The sequence below is a fragment of the Triticum urartu genome, chromosome 5 (assembly GCF_003073215.2).
Source record: "Triticum urartu cultivar G1812 chromosome 5, Tu2.1, whole genome shotgun sequence".
Classification (NCBI taxonomy): Eukaryota; Viridiplantae; Streptophyta; class Magnoliopsida; order Poales; family Poaceae; genus Triticum; species Triticum urartu.
Window position 1 is genome coordinate 599,281,071 of NC_053026.1, and position 8,178 is coordinate 599,289,248.

General features: G+C 45.0%; 1 long non-coding RNA gene across 4 annotated transcripts; it reads left to right on the forward strand.

The window, feature by feature from the left end:
• Positions 1-3,094: 3,094 nt before the first annotated feature.
• On the forward strand, positions 3,095-7,177 carry LOC125511086. Of its 4 annotated transcripts, none has more exons than XR_007284896.1 (5): positions 3,095-3,471; positions 3,694-4,015; positions 4,127-5,019; positions 5,550-5,823; positions 6,652-7,177. It is a non-coding gene; the product is annotated as an uncharacterized LOC125511086 (long non-coding RNA). The 4 variants fall into 4 exon arrangements; XR_007284897.1 differs by having other exon boundaries at positions 3,096-3,471; positions 3,694-4,571; positions 4,698-5,019; XR_007284894.1 differs by having other exon boundaries at positions 3,096-3,471; positions 3,694-5,019.
• Positions 7,178-8,178: the final 1,001 nt, after the last annotated feature.

Consider the following 8,178-nt stretch of genomic DNA (forward strand, 5'->3'; position numbering starts at 1 on the left):
TACTAGGACACGATTCCATATCCTATCTAAACATAATACAACTACAAGTCCAACTATAACATACCTTGTACACTATATTCGACACAACTCCAACAAACTCCACCTTGGCGAGTATACTCCACCATCCTGAATTTGTCCATGCGTCAAACTTTCATGTGCATTGGACTTGAGCTTATCCCATGAGAACCGCTGCTACTCCAAAGACTCCATATGACTTCACCTGCAACTTGTAGTCCCTTCTTTTTTTGACCACAGTCAACACTCGAGCAAAATTAAGTTCCTTGTTACTCTAGTTTGTGCTCCCAACTTTCAGAGTATCCGTCCAACGCCATCACACACTGATTACTGATCTGCGTGAAAGTGAACAACTCACATATTAGGTGTCACACATAAGAGTTACCTGAACTCAACGTCAAAGCTCCTTTCTTGACCGCCTCTCTCAAACTTGAAGGAATTTTACCGTTGCTTGTAGTCATCCCGAATCAAATCCGTAGTTGTCTCACCACATGTATGACCACCAGAACCCTGGCCTGTCTCCATGTCCCGTGCGCGCTGCACGCCTCGCTGCTATTACCGCGTCGAGCCTCCGCTGTCCCGGTCGAGTCTCAAGGGTCGCAAACCCACACCACTCAACCCCCACTGCAGAGTACCACCGATCATCACCGACCGATGACGAGTTTCACGCTTCCATCAGACCACTGGGCTCCAGTCCGAACTGCATGCTCGCTTTTTCCCACTGAATAGGCCTCGACTCTCTGTCGACTTACGCCGTAGCCCCTCAATCAAGCTCCACCTTCAACATGACTCCATGGTGGTTGTACGTGCCACCCCGCGCCCCGTCGACTTCAAACTCTCATGTGCGCACCGTCTTGAATCAACCCCGCACAAGCCTTCAGGCCCGCGCCACGTGTTTCCACGCCCAGAAGTCGATCACCATTAGCATCACGCTCCTATGTCGTTGTCGTCGATCCCACCACCGTCTTCTGTACCAACCGACTCACGTCGATCCGTCAGACTGCCTAGTCCGACCCAGCCGAACTTGTCCGGCTACATGACACGCTCCAGACTCCTCAAGCCGTCATTGTGACAATCGTCATCCATACACAAATGTGTACCAACAAAGAAAACTCAAAGCACAATCCTTCATAGCCTTCCCGTGTGAACAGTGGCGGAGCCAGCTCAAACTTAGAGCCTAGGCAAGATATACGTGATGCCAAGTTAATTAGATTTTGCCCAAACAAACTGTAAGTAAACCATTTGTTTACTACTAGAGCTCCATGCACATGCACCATGGGAGCCCGGGCAGCAGCCCCGGCTCGCCGGTGCTGTCTCCGCCACTGCACATCCAAGGAGATTAACAAAGCAAGCCAAGCTCCTAATTCACCACACGTACGTAGCTTTTGAACGAACTTCTCTATTTCTTTCTTGATAAGCATCACCATCTGACTCTGAGTCCTTGTGCCAATTCTTTTTGTCACAAACAAATCCCGTATCTGCTCCCAATTCATGCAGCGTGTACGGCCACAAGCAGCCAACCCAGCGTCTCTTGCCTTGCTGCAGTTTCCACGCCCGGCTAGCTTCCAAATGGGCTGCCACACAACGCCGGCCTTGGGCTCCGGTCCTCATGGACCAGCTCGCACCCGCGTCTCGCCGAAAAGAACCACACGATCCGATCCGAAACCCGCCGATGTACTAGTCGCCTGCTGCAGGCGCACGTGTCGCTGCACCTGCGATCGACCAATCAACCCGCTGCTTCCGATTGCTTCTATCAAGTACAACTCGACCACATCTATTTCTTGATCATAACCCGCCGACGAACTTCGCCCCGTATCACGACCGCTTCTCACAGATTTTTGTCGATGTTCTTGCTCTTGATCAACTTTCGCAGCCTTTTCGAAACCTTGCTCATAATACCACTTGTTAGAATAAATCGAGGCATACCGTCGATTATTCGAGGATCAAGCAATTACACGAGCACGACACCAATATTTGTTAACGAGGTTCACCGATATGGCTACATCCCCGGGGCCTGACTACGGGCGCTCCTCCCCGTGACACCGTCAAAATACCGCACCCGGTCGCCCTGGACACCGGCACATGCCGCCGGCTTCCCCTGCGTTTCGGTGCTATTATGTTGGCATAGGTTACATCGTGTGTTTAGCCCCGCTATATATGAGAGGCCTAGGATACAAGTGTCCTACTAGGACACGATTCCATATCCTATCTAAACATAATACAACTACAAGTCCAACTGTAACTTACCTTGTACACTATATTCGACATAACTCCAACAATAACGACCACGACCAAGAAAACTTTGATGTGAGACTTAATCCAAGGACACACTTAATGCAATAAAACGTTGCAACCAATTTCAAGACCCAAATAAATTTAGAGGTGGACTGATTTTGGGGAGACAACAACAGGGTCGAAAATGTGCCTAATGCATTTCGGTTAGCGCAACAAATCATTACTTGGGCCAGGCCCATCTGCTAGTACTTTGTTGAAGGTACAAACTATTTCATTTCTGTGTCTAAAAAAACTATTCCATTTTCTACAGAGTTCCATGTTTCCAAATATATATATATATAGGGTCGCGCTATTCGTCATCTTGGGTGAGTAATAGTTATTTTTCACCCCCTCTATTTTACCATCAATGCACCATAATTTTACGTTCCGTAAGTTTTGTCTTATTTCCGACGCAAAAAGGGACCGTAAAAAATATATAATCTCCGTAAAAAATATTTTATGTTTCATAAAATTACGAACGTAAAAACATAGTCTAAAATACACATAAACTGCAAATTTTCTTATCTTATGACCTATATTTTTATTTTCTTATGTCAAATTTTAAGTAATGAATCAATAGGAATGTAACTATTTGAATTCGAAACGTAATTTAATTATAAAATGATCGTAAAATTACCTCGGATGAAGAATAACTTATTCTACACCATGGATGATGAATAGTAACACTATATATATATATATATATATCTTTTCCTAATAATAAACCAGCGATTGCTTCTGATGGTCCGTCATCAGGCTTTTTTTGCAAAAAAGTCCCCCCGTTTCTGATAAATTGACCCGCAGTCCTACTTAAAGTGTGGATACCCTGCCATCACAGCCCATACGAGAACACGAGGGTTACCTCCGCCGCCGCGCCCCATCCTTCCGCCGCCGCGCGCCCCGTCACTCTGCTAGCAGCCGCGACCCATCCCTCCGCCGCCGCGCCCCTGTCCATCCTCTCCTCGGTGCCCGTCCTCGCTCCGCCATCGCCGAATCTGGACGAGATCGGGATAATCCGCCGCATCTCGCGCAGCTGCTCGTCGGCCATGCGGGGAGGACGAATGAGCTACTCGTCGGACATGCAGGGAGCACAGACGAGCTGCTCATCGGCGTCCGTCCCACAGCCCCGCTGAAGACGGTGCCCAGCCCCCTTGACAGCGCACTCCTCCTACTTGCCGCCCGGTATACCTCCCCTACTCGCCGGCCCCTGGATCCCACTCCCCCTACCATAATATTCTGATTTCGAGGCAAACATAGTGTTTGATGAAATTTGACTATAGAATTGTTGCTACATCGTCAATTCAGGGTGTGTAGAAGATGTTATCCTGGGTCTGTAGAGGATGTGGTGCGTGGCTGCTTGTGTGTATACATATATGTTAATTGGTGGCTGGTGTGTGTGTGCAGGGAGCAAATAGCGACAGCGAGTAGGCGACAACTATACTACGTCGAGAAGCGATACAGGGGCATGAAGCAAGCGAGCAGGTGCGCAGCAACCTGCTACTGCACTAATAGTAGCCTTGACGGAGCACCGGGGCCGGCTCGACAGGGCATGCCGCCCGCCGGTAGACGCCTGGTTGTGTGAGACGGAGATGAACCTCGCGTCGTCGCCTCTGGAGCCTGGACAAAGCTCCGCTGGTGCTGGGGATGAACCCTGCGTCTGTGATGGTGATGGCGCTGTCCATCTACTTTCTCCACTGGCTATAAGGGAGTAAAGATCACATCGTGGGTGTGTTTTTCTTCAAAGATGTGGCCCTGTCATTGTTGGCTGTCGAATTTGGGATGTAATCCGTCCCTATGTAAGTGTATTAACCACTTCGCCCTCTCGCACAATGAGCAGAACAGAGCAGCGGCTGCAATTTACCCATTGATTTCTTGGGGTGATTCAAACCTAGGAAGCCTGCTACTTGTGCAAGCAACAGGGTAACAAGTTTCAGTTTTCTTACTGATTCACCTCAATTTTGCAAGGTAAGAACAATGTCAGTTTACTTTATGTTGGTTTTCTAATTTCTACATATTCCCTCAAGCAAATCTGATTATCTAGGTAGTACGGAAAGCAGGCAAATTACGTCACTATTTGGGTGTACTCATGCTCTGCTATGTCAGATTAAGGAGAAAAAATTATTTTATTCACCATCCTATTTTTTATCTATAATGATGATCACTGTTTCCATCTTGTGATCTTCTTTGCTCCAGTTGTGCGAATACTTTGTTTGCACTTTAGTGGTACTGAAATTTTCCTGCTACCATGAGTCATGGTAGTAGGCTGCTGCGGCAAAAAGCTGGTAAGCCCCCTAAGGGAAGAAAACTGAAAAAACTCTCATCGTGCTTACCATGTTTCATCTTAAAATTTTGGCTTGATTTTTTTTTCTTCTGTATGACCTATATCTCTATGTGGTTACTTTCTCCAGACATGCTTTAGTTGCACCATTGGTCAAGTGGCTTGAACACAACTCACATGAGTCATCGCCAAATGGCCCTTTTCTGAAATTCATTCTCTTATGCACTGAGAGAGGAGTTACTCCATGGCAGTCTATATACATACAGATGCAAGCAATTAAGAAACTCATGCAGATGATGACTGGAGAATTTTTCATGAATTTTCCAACCTAAATTTGCTAGAGGTTGGGAAAAGAGGAGTCCAGGCTCTGATGAACACATGTTCTTTCGCAGGTGACTAACAGTTGGCACCTCTATCTTTACATTACATCAGGCCAGCGCTACAAAGCCCATGTATGCCTCTGCCTGCCTGCTCAATGGACGATCCGATCACAAAAAAGTGGATAAAAATACTCATCTGTTTGTCAAAATACATGTTTGTTATCTTAGGAACGAGTATAGCTATCACCAGAGTACAAGCAAATATTTCAATTTTTCCATGAAGCAAACTTATGTTATGATTATCACATTTTGATCTTGGAGTAATGATTGACAAAAGTAGATGGTTACTGTAGTCTGTACCAGTCCAGTATTTCTAATTACAAGTTTGAGCTCCATAGGGATAATCTGATTAGTGTGTCAGAAGCTTGCTGTTTCTAATTGTGCAAATTCTGTGGTTATTTTAGTGTTTTGCAGAATGCATAGATTTTCCATAATAGAAAGAAGTGGATGTATAACCTGATTTTGCTTTATTATTTGGTGCCAGTTGACTTTGGAAATCCCCAGTTTCTCCAGTATTGTAACTCTCTGTCAAATCGTCAAATTAAACTGATCTTTCTATTTGGACAACTTGTAATTTTTAATATTATGATTTTCCTTTTCAGAAACCAATTCAACTAGACCAGGACTATGTTTATTAGTCCTCCAGTGTTTGTTGGAATGAGATGACACATGGTATGCCAGCTAACAAGCAACTGAAGTAAGAAGATTTTTGTAATTTCTTGGAAAGAAAGAGCCCTGAACCCAAGATGGCGAAGGATCCAATATGTCAGGACCAATGAAGGAATTGCAGAGCTTCATATTCAGTTTATTTTAGGTGCTTGCCTACTTCAAGTGTCTAGATTACAGGAAACATGTATCTTCAAGTGTCTACTTCAAGTAAGTTTCTTATAGAAGTAGTCAGTTTGATTCCTTCAAAATAGTTGTTGCCTGATAATTTGTGTATGACTAAATAGCAGTACCTCAAATTTTGCTTCAGCTTCTTAAAACAGAGTAATTTTGTAAATCCTAACAGAACTCTATCAGTCTGAACCAATTTCTTGTAAATCTACAATACATCATAGCCTCATCTGATCGAATCATTGGTTTCAGATCAATACATCCTTGTGCATTCCCATAAGATCAATAATATTCAGTTTGATTGTGTCAAAAACTTGCTGCTTGACAATCTGTATGACTAGATAGCAATACCTTAAAATTGCTTTTGGTTTTAAACTGAACTGAACTTGGTTGGGGCTGAACTGAACTCAGTTTGGTTCTACAAAAAGATAGGGTTATATTCTACATCGTTTTTAAGGCGATAAGGTGACCTAAGGCGAGCACCACCCGCTCTAGCGCCTAGGCGACGCCTAAGCGCCTAAGGCGGGCATATTTGTAAGGCGCTGCCAGGGCGCCTTATCGCCTAAGCGTCCAAGGGAGGACGCCTTAAAAACAATGATTCTTTGAATTTTTCTTGTTAACTCTAAACTGGACTCAACTCAGTTTGATTCTGTAAAAAAGATTGTGACAGACTTGTATATATATGCAACAGTCTTTCACCAACACTCAAATTAGATGGGCGTGATATTTAAAAGAAATCGACATACTGTAGTTTATGAGAATTTGGCAAGAAACTCGGAACCGATGGACTTGACTTGTGAAAAAATGTAATCAATGGACGACTACAGTTTATATCAAACACAGAATCGATGGACTTTCGCAATGCAGGCTTGCCCTTACCATTTACCAGGTGGTGACTTACCGGAGGAGCCAGTGGTGCTGCTGCGACCTTCTTCGGGCGATGGTCAATGATGCAAGCTAAAATCGGGGATGGGATAGCGGCTCCGGGCGACAATCAGAGGCGAGGCAGCGCTGCAGACCGAGGACAAAGTGATGCACTGGGGCGACGGCGCGGGGCGAGGAAGAAGCGGCGGATGGGGCTGTGCATGGGGGAGTTGGGGCGACCACTCGGTTCAGCGCACGGGATCGTATTAACTCTATTTTCTCCTAGGTACCTGCGCTGGTATAGTTTCTCCATGGGGTTACCAAACGATTCTCTCTACTCCTTGATTAAGATGTCACATCAATTTTCTACTTACATGTCAGGCTTAGCACTGGGAGCAGCCTTATAGAAGTAATGCAATATATTCTCTCTTATGCCTACTTGAAATACTGTTGTGGGTCTGTACTTTGCCTCTCATATTGCAAGGATAACACATTGTATGTCTATTCTCTTAACTGTAGTAAGGATGAAGCAGGAAAGTGTGCTGGACCTTTTAACATGGATATTGTACATGTACGAGCTACGGGCCACTATTGTTTATCACATATGGATTGTAAATGTAGTGACATTGAAGTTTGTAACATATCCTTAAATTTCTTTATTGTAACATTATGTTAACTAAAAAATCTGGTAGCCGTGACCTTGATATTCCCTGTAGAGCCAGCAAAAAATAGAATAAAAAGTTTCATTACAATTGGTGATTGAATGTCAAATGGCAGTGATTTTATATCAATGTGTGGGAGGTTGATGAAAGATTGCATGCAGAGTATACCAGTAAAAAACATCATTTATTTAGATGAGCTATTACCAAAGCAGATATACTATATTTCTAGCTGAAGTTAACAATGCTAAAATATTTCATTGGGCGGCAACTTGAGGGCAAGAAACATACATATAAGCCTATTCTGAAATGTCTAGAAATATTGAAGCTTCAGCACGGCGCTCCAGCATCCGTGGAGGAGATGCACCGTTTTGGACATGTTGGTCAACTTCTGTTGCTTGAGGGGTTGATCACGAGCGTAGTATAGGCCGATGGCGGGGAGGTGGTTCGTGTCGGGGAAGAGGGCGACGCCGACGGTGGGGAGGTGGTTCGTGTCGGGGAAGAGGGCGACGCTGGGGAGGAGGCCAATGATGTGGAAGAGGGTGATGAAGGGAGGAGGACGGCAGTAGGAGAGGGAGGCAATGGAGTGGTGGCGAGCTAAATAGAGTGAGGTGGAGGGTGGCGGTTTGGCGGTGGCGAGCTTGTGAGAAGGGAACAACGACGGCGTCATGAATAGCGCTTCGACTGGGTTCTTCAGAAGGGGGATTCAGAACTAAGTTATGCCACTTGGCGATGGCATTGTCGTCGTAAACATATTAAGCTATGTGATTCGATTTTACAAAGCTAAGCTTCGGCAACTTCACCAAATTATATTATGAGAGGCCTCTGATCCGCGTAGTTGGTTAAACATGGAGTTGAAGCAGATCCGAGC